At 33.8% G+C, this 16417-nt stretch overlaps 1 pseudogene; it reads left to right on the top strand.

Annotated features, from left to right (window-relative positions):
* Window positions 1-13048: 13048 nt before the first annotated feature.
* LOC125392292 (tRNA N(3)-cytidine methyltransferase METTL2 pseudogene) lies at window positions 13049-13647 on the top strand (annotated as a pseudogene).
* Window positions 13648-16417: the final 2770 nt, after the last annotated feature.

Below are 16417 nucleotides of genomic sequence, written 5' to 3'. Positions count from 1 at the left end.
AATTATTATTACTTAAATAAACAACTGTGCATTCTGAATTTCTTGCCAAGCTATATAATCTGGTTTTTCCATTGGAATCATAGAATATGAACTCTTTGTTTTACTGTAGCATGATCGATAAAATTGTGCTGTCTGAAAATAAGTTCATATTAATCCAAGTCAGTGTTTTGTTTTACTGTTTTGGTCATATATTTTAAATTTCTAGTCATTTTAAATACAAGACAGATCATTTTTTTCATATAAGAAGGACTATGTTCCAAAGAAATTATTGAGATTATTTTTAAATAACATCCTATTCCCTTTAATGCAAATTAATTATATATATACATACATATATGTATATAATTAATATATATGTGTGTTTGTGTGTATGTGTGTGTGTATGTATGTATGTATGTATGTATGTATATGTGTATGTGTGTGTGTATCCAAACTGGAGATAACATATTACAAATAATAATATTTACTCTGAACTTTTTTCTTATGCAAGACATTTCTTTAATAATGAAAACTTAAACTAATAGTAGTCACTTTAAACTAATGCAATCACTTTATATAATGTTACCATTATTTAAATAATATAATTTAAGATAATTTAAGACTGTTGAGACAGACTATAGAAGGATATGAGTCTTGAAATGGACCAGATGTTACCATTCTTCACAAACAGCATCTTCTCTGTTCTCTATGATCCAATGGTTTAAAATGATTTTGAGTTTTAGTTTATGGAGATTATAATTTTTTCCTGTCACTGATCAGTGAATATAACACATCTCTTAGCACTTTTAAATGATGGAAATAGAATATATCAAACACTTGTTCACATTCAGCATAAACCACAGGATGAGTTATTACACAGCAACAGACAGAATCTGAAATCCAAGTAGCAAGGAAGTACCCCTGCTGAGGAAAAAGTTAATAACAACCTACACTCTATACAGAACATTGATTTTTTTTAGAAAGTAATTTTATTAAATTATAAAAGTTTCCATTTCCGCCCCTCCTCCCAACCCCCTCCCACTCCCCCCATTCCCTCTCCTCCTCCCTCTTCGTCCCTAAGGGCAGTCAGAGTTTCCTGCCCTGTGGGAAGTTCAAGTTCCTCCCCCCTCCCTCCAGGTCCAGGAAGGTGAGTATCCAAACAGACTGGATCCCAAAAATCCAGTATATGCAGAGGAAACAAGTCCCAGTGTCATTGTCAATGGCTTTTCAGAAAGACTCCGGGCCAGCCACATTCAGAGAATCTGGCCACATTGAGAGAATCTGGTTGGATCACGTCCTCGTTCAGTCCCAGTCCAAATGGCCTTGGTAAGCTCTCATTAGATCAGTCCCCTTGTATCAGTGGGTGATAGCATCCCTCGCGGTCCTGATTTCCCTTTTCCATTTTTTTCGTCCTTCTGCTCCTCTATTGAACCTTGGGGGGCTCAGTCCGGTGCTCCAATGTGAGTCTCCGTCTTTATCGCCATCCATCGCCAGATGAAGGATCTATGGTGATCTGCCAGGAGGTAGGAAATAGACAAGAGTCCCAGGTAACCTCGGGTGCATGGGGGGGGTGGTGGGAGGGTTGTTGGAAGGGGAGACAGTTAGAGAGAAGGGAGTAGGGGAGGAATAGGGAAAGCTCGGTGGACCGGGATGGGGGGGAGGGAGGAAGGATGAATATGGGATCAGGGAAGAATATATTTCAACTAAGGGAGTCATTTTAGGGTTTACAGGAGACTTGATTATATATGGGATCCCAGGTCCAAGGAGAGATCCCCAGATTGTTCTCTGGACAGAGGAGAGGGTGCCTGAACCTGCCTTGGCCCATAACCATACTGATGGATATTTTGCTTATCACCAGAACATTGATTTTTGAGTAATTTTCTAGCCCAAATAAAGAGACACTAGTTCACTTCTTTTTCAAGAAAGTCAACAAAATCCAAAAATTTATTGCCAAATTGTCATATGATTTATCTATATAATCACTGAAAATTTTTATTATTTCTCGATATAAATGATCTATATGATATTTGCTAAATTTTATTCATCATCCTATCAATGTGCAACTCAAAACTTTTCTTCACTGAAAATTGAGTAATCATGAATCTCATTATTATGAAACTGTCAAGAAATGAGAAGGTTCAGACATTTTATCTTACCTGTCATTTAATAAGTCAATCATCCATAAATTCATGTATACTGGTAAAAGATATGAGGTTCTACATGCCAAGATGAGATCATTATACTTGCAGCACAGCAATAATGATGGCAATTAGCATGTCATATTACTCGAAAACATAGGCCACATGGACAGCCTCTGTCTACGAAACATTTGCGGTTTGGCTGCCACAACTTTCCATTGAAAGGAGTCATTACTAGACAGTTAACATTCATTCTCTCTTCTTCAGAGGAAGTGTCTATCTTTGTTTTCTATGTCCAAAACTAAACCTGGTATGTACTTCAGGTGAATAGACATTACTGTATATTCAAAGCCTATTTGCTACAGAGAAATATCTGAAATGATAGTTCAGAAAAATGTGGAGTATTGCCACATGTTAAAGGTGTTTCAAAAGCAAAATATACATATAAAGCAGCCTCTGAGCAATTCTTACACTTATTTTCTGTTGAGTTACCTAACTAGCATATCAATAGACTGAAAAAAATCTTCTGAGTAAAAATGATAAGTCAGGATTAAAATATATGCATGCTTCCTTTTAATAACACAATGATAATCACATACTAAAAACTATGAGAACTTCCATGGGTGAATAGTTCTTTCAGGTTCTATGATTCAATATAATTTTCCTGTTTTAACAGTAATGTAAATGTAAAGGATTTTTAAATAATTTATGAGCAAAGTTATATTTTAATCAATTCTTTAAAAAACTTGATATTGAAGTTTCATCAATGCTGAAGACTGTGTTATCTTAAATAAGTAACCAAAAAAGTTACTCAATCATTCCATGTTAGTTAATTTTTATTGTATGTTTATGAAATTAGTGGGTGCATTCATGTGTGAGTTTATGATTGTTGTCACATGAATACAAAGCAAAGGAAAACTTGTTGGGGGTCCGTTTTCTCCTTCTACCACAAATGCCTCTGAATAGAACTCAGACTATTAGGTTGTCCAATAAAAATAATTACCCAATGAGCCATATTGATAGTGCACAAATGAAGATGTAAAGTATGTGATTATGATTATTATTACATATGATTATTATTATTTAATTTTTTAGTTATTGACTAAGTATGTTGACTTTGAGAAAAGGTACTTGGCATTGTTTTAATGAAAATATAGAAAATCAATGCAAAAAGTATTTGTTTATATGATCTATATTATATTAACATGACAAAAATGTTGAGTTCATTCCAAAAGTTAATATATGGAAAAAGCTTACATACTATAGAGTAGGAGATGTACAATAATATTAAATTTCCCATTGAGATCAGTCAGTCCTACTAGATCATTAAAGTTAAGAAGAATGTTTTATTGTGTAAAATCTGGTATGTTAGAATAGCTTAATTTATAATTAATTAGGCCAAAACATATATTTTGTATCTATTGTTATGTGTGTGAGTTTAAAATCATTAAGATATGCATTGGAAAAGGAATAAATCAACATTCATTCACACCATTGTAAAATGGCAGTAGTATGAGTAGAAAAATATATCAGTTCTTATATATTGGATAAAATAAAGTGAAATGGAAATTCTCTCAACATGAACAGTTTATATATTAAAGAGGATAAGTAAGAGAATTAAAAATACCTGAAGTAATTGCAACATATTTTAAGAAGTGAAACCGTCAAGCTCTTGACTAATAAGTGAGAATTATTAAAGTATAAGAGATTTAATATTCATATTCCAGTCATCAATTCTAGTTTCTACTGCACAAATGTGCACTTTATCTCCAAAGTTTATCCTTTTCCTCTCCTTTTACATTTCTTCATCTCTACCTCACTTGAAATTGTATCTACATCTAGTAAAAGATTATGTGGAAGTATACTACAATATATGAGAAATTACATTGTAGATAAGTTAAATTATACAGAATTAAAAACTTGTGTACATTGACAGACCAAGAGATGGAAAGGATAAGCAAGGGAGGAAGACTAAGAAGACTGGGAAAAAGAAGGGTGGAGTCTAAGAGATTGCTAGGAAATGCAGGGAGAGAAAGACATGCTGGAGGACAGAAAAAGACATAAGCAAGCCACATAGCAATACATAGATTAATAGAAATTTAAGCAATAAAAGCTCGTTAGTTATAAACCTGAGATATTGACTGAGCATTTGTAATTTATATTACATCTCCATGTCAGTTATTTGGGAACTGGCAGGAAGGTAAAAAGTCTGCCTACAAGGCATCATAAACAGGAAACTAAGGGCTCAAAACTGTAACGTTTAAAGAAAAATAAAAATTACAAAATAAGAATGATGTGAGTCTTTAAGCTCTGAAAGTCAGTCTCCTGTCAACAGAGCCAAAACTCCAAATACTCCTCAAATATCACCATGAACTCAGAACAAGTATTCAAGTGTTCCAAATTATGAGGACCTCTCACTCAATTCACCTCTTTCTTTATGAAATTGCCAAGACCCTTCCTGCTTAAAAGAATTTATACTAATTTCTTACATATCACTTCATAGATTATAAGGAGATGATAGATAAATGAATATGTAGATGATAGATAAATAAATGTTTTAGGAAAGAGAGACACATAGTAGATAGAAGATTAGTAAATAGATTTTATATGTATATATTTATATAGACAGATACATTATGTGTATATATATATAGTATACAGATATTATGTATGTATATATGTAGAGAGAGATAAGTATTGTATGATAAATAGGTAGATGATATATGGGTTGACAGGCAGATGGTAAATAGATAGATAGAGATATAGAGATAAATAATGTATTCCTCAAAAATAGTCAACTTTGTACCCAATAACAATATTAGCAACATATTCACTCTTATTCTATCTCTAGCTACTAAAATTCTTATTCTATTAAGGAACTGAATTCTTTTAGATCATATGTGTTTTGATATTGTGAAATAATTATATATTTGTATATCATACATTGTATAGAATGAAATGTCCTCTAATATCAATCATTTTCTATCAATGGACTTAATTTAATATTCTTTGACTACATAATATTACATCATATAGATAGTATTTTCATAAATGCACATATACAATCACAAATACTCAAGTGCATATATATGCACACAATTATTATTTATTTTTATTTTTCCATTTTTCCATTGATGCACACTTACATAGACTTCATATGTTGTATGCTTTGAAAATTATTGCAACCAACATATGCATCTCTTCAACATATTGATTTTCTTTCTGTAGGTAAATTCATACTAGTGGAATTAATAAATCACAAGATATATTTTTTAATCTGAAGAATTCCATGCAGTTTTTCATATTGGTAGTATTATCTTCTATAGCTATTAATCTAGTGTAAGTAATCCCATCTTTGTAATTTCCTATCTTCAGCTTGGACTAAATATCTCATTAAATTTACAGATCAAAATTCAATGCCCCATAATAACCTTTCTGAGAAAGAAGCCAAGAAAACTATCCTTTACCTCATCTACAAACAGCGTCCCATAAAGAACAATTTTAAGGAAGAAGATAAAATTGGGAGGCACAAGGGAATGAAACTTAAGAGAACTCAAATAAATTTAGTGACACCATCATGTCCATATGAATTCAAGTTTCACTCCAACTTAAAATGAAAGTTCTATTTACATGTCTCCATGTCTTCCTCAGACAGTGTGAGTGAATCCAGTTCTTGCACTCTTACTATACTTTTTAGAAACTTTCAGAACGATCATTTTACTGGATTATATGGTTTATTTATCCCTGTTATTCTCATCATGCTGAACTCTGAGTCCCCTGAAAGCTGAGAGTATCTCATCATCTTTCTTTATTACCAGTCTACAAATGTACCAGTTAAGGGAGTGCTCAATGAATGTAATTTTAATGGAATTTATTTAAAAGATTGTTTAAAGAAAATTAGAACATCAAAAGGATATTAAATGAAACAACTTTTACTAACCCTTCAAATTCTGAAATATATTCAAATGATATTTGGATAGCAGAGTTCTGATTTTAAACTTACCACCTTAAAAGAACATTTATGTCACAGAGATACATAATATGCCAAGTTCTCTGAAAAAAAGTTCAAGAATTACAAGTTATTTCAGCTATTATCCCATAGTAATCAAAACAAATTATATTTATATATATATTTAATTTGCAAAATTCAAATGTGGTGAGAGGCATATGGCTTGCCCAGTCTTTTCAATGAATACAATTGCAACATTCACTACTTTCAATAAGAGGATACAAAAATCAGACTTAAAAACTACACATTAGAAAGTGATAGGATTGAACATAGGTATTTAGTTTAGGATCACATAGCATTTTTCGGAGGAGGGGGAGCTTTAATTTCAAACTAAGATGAATTTTGAAACCTCATAATAGCAACAGTCCAGAATTACTGTAAGTCAATGCACATTTAGAGTTGTAATTATTTTCTACAAATTCAAGCTTCCCAGTCTGGAGTGCAAAGAGAGGCTCAAGTGGCTCAGGAAACTAAAGACATTTACTTACCATGTCTGGGATGATCTGAAAGTTATAAGATTCACATGGTCCCTCCAGACAATGACAAAAAGACAGTGAAGAGTTGCAGTGGAACTGTCTGTAAGTTGTTCATCTCCAGGCATGCAGCTTTTGTGAATCAGCACACATGACAGAAAGGCAGACTTTCCTGTAAATAACACAATAAAGCCATTATGGGTTCACCAGGCTAGACTTGCATGGTATTCTTGCTTAGACCTGTTGTTTTCCTGACCCATTTGTGATTAATACATTTGTTTGTGTCTCTTTTTGGATAAATCACATTGTATCACGTAATTGACCTTGAATTATACTTGGTAATGGGTTTATTACTAGGAAGTAAATTTAGAATTCAATCCACACATTATTAAAAAACTTCTTCCTTTTCCTCAATATGCTCATTATCAATAACTTTATTATGACTTTACTGTGCACAATGCACTGAATATTTACTTGAATGAGTAAACAACTAAAACAACAAACAAAAATAATACAGTATCTCAGAATTCATAGAGAACGTGTATTTCAATTTACCCAGAAGTATCTCCTCAGAGGTAGCAACAAAATCGTTGCTCATGTCAAGAGAGATTGCTTTTATTTCTTCCCCTTCATCAGTCAAGTTTGGATTTGTTTGAAAGAACTTGAACTTTACAAAGCCATTGCCATTATTAACTAATTCCAGGGGTAAATTACTTCTATAAAATAGACTGGAGTAATTCCCCTGTTGACTGGCCAGGAGGCAAACTTGCTGGCAGAAGCAGCCACTTACTACATCGTGCACCAAAGGAGATTACAGAGAGTGCCAGTTACTCTCCAGGTCAGTAAGCAAATGAACAATCACTCTCAGCTGTAATTCTGCCCTTCAAAGTACCGTTTTCTCATTCAGGTGCTAGAAAGTTGATTGTTTAACATATTTTTTTTAAATTGTCTTTGGAGTAAAAGACTTAATAAAGGGAACAGTAATTCCAAGGATTATATTGCTTCTTTCTTCCAAGTGAGGGCACAACATTGTCTGAGAATAAGAAAAGTTAACATATCTATAAACGTTTATTTTAGCAAGTTAGCTGTTTTGACATGGGCATTATTTGTGATGGTCTTTCAGGATTATCAATATTGCTTCAGTTTTTATAATTTTATTTGCTTTTGTCTACACTGCAATCCTTTTCATAATATAGAAATTAATTTATTCTTTAAATTAATAACTGAAATACTGTCAGTAGGCAACAATTGTTACATATAGAAAGAAAGATATCAACATTGTATTCTTGAAGAAAAAGACTGATACCTAAATTCTTAGTTGAAAAAGACACTTGCTGGAAATGCATATGCATAACAGAAGACCATATGGAGGTTTTTTATCATGTATATTTTATATGCACATGGAAAATACTAAGGGATTGCTTTGAATTTCAGCCTATATAACATATTTAAGGAAGAACAAAGAATAAAGAAGATGAAAAGATGAAGGGGAATGGTTTTGAAAAATACAGAGAGAAAAATCTGTTGAAACTACTCCTCAGATATTTCACTAAGATAGAGTATAAGAAAGCCTGTTAATACACATCCGCATTCTAAAGTAGAGAAAGAAAATAAGATGGCAGTGATGTGAATTCCAATCCCTACTATGGCAAACAACTGGAGGGTGGTTATGGACTCCACAACTGTGATTTTGGAGCCTCGAAATTCCCAAAAGAGGCATACCTGATACTATTATGGTGTTACTGGTAATTTCCACCTGAGGTATTTTTCAAAGGTTGGTCCTAGCCCAGGTTAGATGAATCATATGATAACTATAGTTGGTAATCTTAGGGAAAGACATCTTTGCACACCTTCAATGACCTTCAATGACTTTCATTGTAGACTTGCACCCTATTACTCTCAGCATTGTCCTCCTTGGAGCACTTTATAGTGGCACTAACCTCATGGTACTCATAGCAACCTCTATGGTAGAGACTACTAGTCATTTTCCAACAACGCTGCCTCTGTCTGGAACCCACCCTGTACTACCATGACATTCTGCCTGCGGTATTTATTTTTGTCTACATTGTGCATTCTAAAATTCTACTGAGTTATCACAATATGGACAAAACCAAGGTCTCTTGCCTATAGCTCTTGGAGACTGTTGCACAGGTGCCTACTTATACTGCACAAGGTGTGTAAATAAAAAAATACTGGACCTATTGCTGAAAACTGAAAGGAATTTGGGTATGATCTTGGAAACCATTCTGCTCCTCCTTTTTCTGGCAAACTGGTTTTATGATTTTGATCCTCATACATCTCTGAAATGCTTTTAGAGTCATTGTTTTCATGAATTCACTCAAACTTCCTTCAATCCATTCTAATCCTCTTATGAAAGATTTATTCAGTCACAGTCTTGCTATGATTTCCTGAACATATCTCTCTTCTTTATAATATAGTTTGGCTGAAAAACTCCCAACTTTTAAGTTATATTTATGCTTAATTTTTATGTTGTCTTTGATTTTCTTCTTTCTTACCTCAAGAGCAGTCATGGCACACTTCTTCTCTAGTTGTTGGTCACGGGCATACAAGAAACTCCCCACAAAATATGGATTATTGACATTTCCTTTGATTTCCTTCCAGTACCTGATATAAGATCTATTTCTGAAGATATTGGATAATAATATATTCCTGAAAAAATAACGTGATAAGCATGAACACAGACTTCCTTTTCAGTTTTCAATATTCAGTGACATTTTTTGGGGGTGCGAATTAAACTCTTCCTAGAACAATATTATAAAACAATTTGCGAATCATGGTTTTTAGATTTTGAGTCTACCCAGTGAGAATATATAAAATAAATAGATTGATGATACAAAGCATGGTATCATAACTTTTTATTTTAATTATCATCAAATTTACTCGGAATATGAATTGGTTGAGGATGGCTTTTGAAATGAAATATAGGAATAGCAATAATGATAAGGGAATTAGTACACACAAGGATTGAGTAAAAAATCTGATGTAATATATAGTTTTGTTACCAACAAGAAAGAAAACTATAAATATGTTAAAAGATAAAAACGTAGTTCTTTATCAAGTAGATATAGTAGTCAACTTTTTAGTAGTATATTAGATGTGCATTAATATAGTTATTTATGGGTGTATAAATATATACTCTGTTAGTAATTATGCATATGAGCGTGCACACACACACACACACACACACACACACACACACACACACACATATTTGTGCATTTGTTCCTATACAAGGCTATGTCCTGGCTATGTCCCCTGACTCCTCTGTGTTTTATTGTACCTTATTTTGGCCTATCTTGCAGGAGTCCCCAAAGGACCTGTTCTTTTCTGAAGAAGAGACAGAAGGGATTGAAGATGGGGAAATCTAGAAGGAGTGGTCGGAGCTGAATCTGTGATTGGGACTTATTCTATGAGAGATCAATCTATTTTCAATAAAAATCAAATCAAAAAGAAAATATATGCTTATTTTTATGCAGATAAGAGAATCTCACATCAGAAATGCTTATTTCAAATATTATATTAATTTTGACAATAATGATATATCATTATGCAAATAGCTTTCCTTTAATTGTTAATTTCTGACCTGATTTATATTCTAATATTCTCTGAAAACACAAGGAGCAGAATCAATATCCTATATTTTCCTAATGTCTTATGTTCTCTTGTTCTTGAAACCCTTATCTGCTGCTCTCTATATTGCATTATTTAAGGACTATTTGATATATTTACTACTTGTGGAGGAGTAACTTAAGAACAAGGTTGCTTTTAGCATGCTGTGATAGATTTTCAAAAAATTCAAGTTCAATTATTTATAGACTAATTTTCTGTTTGCTGTCTACTGCATGGCAAAGTGAAAAGTTCACAAATCCAGCCAGATGACACTTGCCTCCTCCTATTCTAGGGCACTGACATTTCTTGGTGGGCTGACAGTAAATCATAAGTCCCCAGGCTGCTCGTTAACTTTTAAAAGTTGATATAGTAACTTATAACTTTGGATTCCCTTGGATGAACATGAATTCTGCTTATGGATACTATTTATAAAAAATACTTACGTTGATAATAAATGGTACCTTAAAGATGTATTTTACTATATCGAACTTGAACTTGGAGTACCAATGATAGTTCTTATCAGACCCCACTCTGATGCTCAAGGAAGCTCAGGAAGATAGTGATATTTTTCATTTAAGGTAAACTGTAATATCATTGACAATTATGTGACTCTCGGACCTCTGGGCATTCATCAATCACCTGTGGTCTTACAGTCATTCATCATAGTTATCAGAGCTTTCTACCATTTGCTCAAAGTAGAGGCAAATATTACATACTGATGGCATTCAGTTCAGATAATAACACTATAATAAGTCAAAGAGTACCTAATATCTTTAAGTAGATAATAAGGAAATCCTTAAGATGGAGTCCTGATTTACTAAACATATTTTAGAAACTATACTGACATAAAATAGATTTTATACGTGTAAACAGACTTTTTCTTGATGATTTAATTTTCAGTAACTAAAAAATGTATAGCTGAGTTTTATAAAATTATAATTAAATATTTCTATCCTGTGCTATCCTTAAAATACAGTAAAATATTGGCAAAAACACTGGTGAATTCATGTAATATTTCTGAATTTGTCATGTAAATTCTGATTTTCCTATAAAATATTTTGTATATATAATATAAAAATATTCCTATTAATTCATGATCAGAGATTAGCTAATCATTACTAATAACAATAATTTAGCTCATGAGCTGAAACACAATAACATTTTTTATTGAAAAGGTAGGAAAATACACCATGACTTTTCATATTAGGACATAAATGAACATTTTCTGATATACTTAAATATTTGTTTTTAGATTCTTAAACTTGCATGTAGTCACAATTAATCCTAGATTTATTCCAAGACAATATCAAATTCATGGATTTTTGTGAATTTACACGATACAAGATAAGGAATCTAGGAAGCCTTTTCTGTAAGTTATTCACCTGCATATTCATAATAAACGGTTAATCTCAAGAGGAGTCCAGTATTCACTCTTACCATTTCCTTCAACATTTATCCCCTTTAGTTCTCCCTCTACCAAGTGTTGATCTTTTCAGTATTTCCATCATTTATTTCCAGATTATCAGGCAGTTGAATCATGTTTGTTCTTTCACATATTAAAGGAAATTTCAATTGTTTACAAATTTTCAGGGCATGATTATTGTTAAAACCATTATGGATGGTGGCATTTAGTGTTATGTAAATACCAGGGATCCACCACCTTTGGGTAAATATCAAGCACCTATTTTCTGGATTACACACTGAGATTATATTTTCTAAAGCAAAGAACTGTTGAACGACCCTCTAATAAAAGTGTACCATTTTGTGTTATCATCAACATTCTTGGTGATCCTGTTTTTACACATTCCAATGATACTTTTTGTTATAAGTATTCTGAATTTTAGACTCAACAGGTACCTTTTAATATCTTACTGTTTGATTCAGAATTATCTACCATGAAAAGTTGTTCTTTTCACATGCACACTTCTGTCCAATCCTTTGAAGCTATGTCTCTTCATTTTTTTTACCAATTTTAAACTGTTTTTTTACTTTCTAGTTTATAAAAAGTAATTTTATAGACAAATCTTGAATCACATATATGTTTTACAAAAATTTTCTTGTAGTCTCTTCATTATGTGAGTAGTACTTTTTCCTTACTAATGTTTAAATGAAATGAAAATCAATGGCTTTCCTTGGATTATCATTTGTCTTTTGATCTAAAAAGTGATCGAAACTGGTCACTAATATTTTTATGTACATTTTCAGTAAAAAGTATAAATATTCAATTTTAAGCTTTAGATATTTGACCCACTCTGAAATTTTTTGTGCAAAATGTTAACTCTGGGTCTATTTTTTCTATGAAGTTGTACATTTTTGCTTTCATTATTATTTATGCTGTTAACATTTATATTTATATATAGTTTAAAAGCAAAGAATGTGAAAATTGTGCAATTATTGTTTGAAGTATCATTCACAAGAACAATGTGACAAGGTTCAACTTCTGTTCAGTTATGTTTTCAAAGGTAGGGATTGAAATTTCTCTGCTCTTTCTCTGATCATGTTTCAAGAGTACTCTCTAGAATAATCCCTACCACAACACAGATCCCCACTTTCAGCAATGTGGCCACTATAAAATCATTATATTTTAAAAAATATAAAATCAATTTACAAAATTCAATAGTCCTTCTATATACCCATGTTAAAGATGGTGAAAGGTAATCATGAATAAATTCACTTCACAATATTTTCAGAACCAATAATGTAGCAATAAACTTAATATGTAGGAATAAACCTAATAAAAGAGTCAAAACTCTACTATGAAAACTTCAAATCGCTGAAAAAATTGAAGAGGAGACTAGAAAATAGAAAGTTTGGGTGTCATGGTGGCCTCCTCCCCTGAAGGTGTGCCGGAGACCCAGGACTAGGAAAGTCGGCAGTTCGGGAACTGGTTCCTGAGCAATCAATCCAGCATGTCTTTCATTACAATGTATGGGACAATGTGGAGTGGTCAGAGGAACAGACCGCAGTGGGGGGAGAGGAATGTGCAGGACAACAGTTCCTAGCTACCTCGGAGAAGCAAGTTGACTAAGAAGTCAATGCCCATAGTACTGGAATGACTTCTACAAAAATTCTTGAAAACGGAATTTTCAAGGTTAGACACTGGCTTTTTACCGAATTCCCTGAACTGGCACCTAGTCACAATCCGCTGATGGATTTACCCCTGGACAAGAGAAGATTGAGGTCTCTAAAGGCAGAAACAGTGAGGTGGGACCTAGATTAACAACAGATCTGCACAGGTGTTCTTGGCCCAGCAGTAAATGTGACACTCAGGTGCCTCCTGTGGAAAGAGACTCAGGAGATTTTTCACCCAGAAATCTGTGCTTATAAATTTCCTGGATCCTTCGCCCCATACCCAATACTTGAGCAATTATCCCTGACAAGATACATAAAACTATCAACAGACTCAGCCGACTTCTAAAGCTTTGAGGGGTGATACTTCTTCGAGACTATGGCCACTACGACATGGCTCAGTTTCGATTTTTAAAGTCAGTCTCTCCGGAAATTTTTATGTGAGAGGTGATGGCACCAGAGTTTACCTCTTCACACAAGATGAGCTGGATAAGTTCTTCACCACTGCGGTTCTGCAAAAGGTGCAAAACCTGGTGGATCGCTGCTGGAAGGTGAACCGAGGGAAAGAGCTCACTGTGTACTGAGGCTGGATTCAATGCAAATACAGCAAACCTCTCCTGCCCAGTGCCAACAGGAAGGCGTACATGCTGCACACTACGAGGTCATCATGTATCAGGGCTTTTGTGAGGGGACATCTGTAAATGATGACTTGATGATGGAGAGTCTGGGTTTCTATTGCTGTGAAGAGATACCATGAGTATGACAGCTCTTAATTGGGATGGCTCACTTAGAGTTTCAGAGGTCCAACCCATTATTCTCATGACCGGAAACATGGCAGCAAACAGGCAGAAATGGTGCTGGAATAATAGCTGAGAGTTTTACATCTTGCAGGCAACAGGAAGTCAACAGAGACACTGGAAAGTATCCTGAAAGTATAAAACCTCAAAGCCCACTCCCACAGTGAGACAATTCCTCCAAGGACATACATCGTAATTGTGCCACTCCCTATGTGATTATGTGGGCCAATTGCATTCAAACTACCAGAGTGCCTAAATAACTAAGAAAGATCCGCTGTTTTTAGCAAACTTGTCTTTTTTTTTCATTGCGCCCTTAAATACTTGCTTTAATAGCAGTTGAGAGAGAAGCTTACTTGTGCTATCTTCCTTCACTTGAATGTGGTCCGCATCTATGTGATTTCAGTGTTTGCATTTTCCCTTTTGCATGTGTATGCATCACTGGGATGTGTTTGTAAATTTAACAAGGAATTTTAATTCCAGATTTTACCTCAAATGTCCCGAGAACTGCATCACTGCTGTATCTGTTCCCAAGAAAATATGACAAGACAGGCCTCTTTTTAGGAATCTAAATGTTTGGAAAATGGGGGTATTTCCATAAGGTAGAACAGAAAGCTTCAAGGGTGTAGGTGGAGACTGCTTGTTCATCCCGGCTGCCCAGAACCAAAATAACCACACAGAAACAATATTAATTAAAACACTATTTGGCCCATTAGCTCTAGCTTTTTATTGGCTAACTCTTATATTAATCTAACCAATTTCTATTAATTTGTATATCGCCATGTGACAGGGACTTACCAGCAAAGATTTGGCGTGCCTGCCTCTGGCAGCTCCATGGTGTCTCTCTCACTCTGTCTCTTTTCTCCCAGCATTCCATCTAGTTTTCCCTGCCTACCTAAGTTCTTCCCTATCAACAGGCCAAGGCAGTTTCTTTATGCATTAACCAATAAAGGCAACACATAGACAGAAGGAACTGCCACACCATTTACCTTTTTCTGTTCAAAAAAAAAAAAGGAAGGTTTTAACTTTAACATAGTAAAATTACATATTACAAAGCAGGTATCAAGCAAGAATTACAGTTACAATATTTATATCTACTTTATCTTTTATCATAATTAAGGACAACTATATCTATTTTTCAACTCCATCAAAGACTCCAGAGGAATATAATATTACTTAAGTAAACAGGAAGTACATTTTAAGCAACTTCCAAAACTCTAGAATTGACAGCGACATCTCACTGCCTGGAAAGTCACTCAAAATTCTTCTTTACCATTGGGGCATCCAATCTTCAGTCCACAGGCCCATAGTATCCAACAGACTTTTCCAAGAAACATGAACCAGTCACTTTCTTCTGTATCTTGTAGAATGCCTCACAGACTCTTTCATGAAGCATGAATCCCAAAGGATTGTGACACCTTTAGGCAAGTTCAGTAGTCATTTCCCTGTGGATCCTGCATGTCCATTTCATTTGACACACTCTATAAGGAGCCTCTTTGATGCTCATTTTCCTCTTGAAGTAGATTGGTACTGCCAGGAGCACATGTGTCTCTCTGTCATAAAATGTCCTAATTTTTTTAAACATTTAAATGTCATATTCTGAAGGTAGGTCTCTGAAAGATTTGAAGAATTCTTAACTAACTGAAATATTTCTCTATATATCTAGAAAACCTAACTAACATGACTGCAATCTTGACTCTTATAGATGACCATTTATTAAACTATATTTCTTAGTTATACATTACATTTTAAAATGAACTACACAATCAAGAACAGAAGTATACATACAAAAAGATTGACCTTAAATTTGCATCAATAAACAACAATCTATACCAATGCAGATTATTCATATCTAAATCATATCTCCCTTTAAATGTAAACAGACATTTATAGACAATATTTGGTAATATTGGCTTAGTTTCTTCAAACCGCTTTCTGCTGTTTATTGGACGAAATATTTTCTTTGTAGGGGTGTTAACAGCAACCTTTTCGGGGATCTTGTTCCATCAAACCATATTGGTCTGGAAGCAATTCATAGGTCTCAACTTCTGTGAATACAAAAATAGAACCTCTTTTCCAAAGTAAATATCTTTAGATTAGACTTAAATTTGGAAGTCATGATATCTGTATAATATTCATGCTGGTTTAGTGTAGCAGTCCATACAATGAAATGTGTCTCTGTACTTAGCTCATTCACAGTCAAAATATTCAAAGATAACACAATAATATACATAGTCCAGACTTGTAACACCCGATTCTGTGTCACCCCCTCAGTACAGTTCGCGCCACTGTATGCGAGTCCGGGCAAGGGTCTGGAGATTGAAA

Source organism: Myodes glareolus, chromosome 12 (genome assembly GCF_982192425.1).
Source record: "Myodes glareolus chromosome 12, mMyoGla1.1, whole genome shotgun sequence".
In the NCBI taxonomy this organism is placed as follows: Eukaryota; Metazoa; Chordata; class Mammalia; order Rodentia; family Cricetidae; genus Myodes; species Myodes glareolus.
Note: the sequence above shows the minus strand (reverse complement) of the source record. Positions and strands in the feature narration are given on the sequence as shown.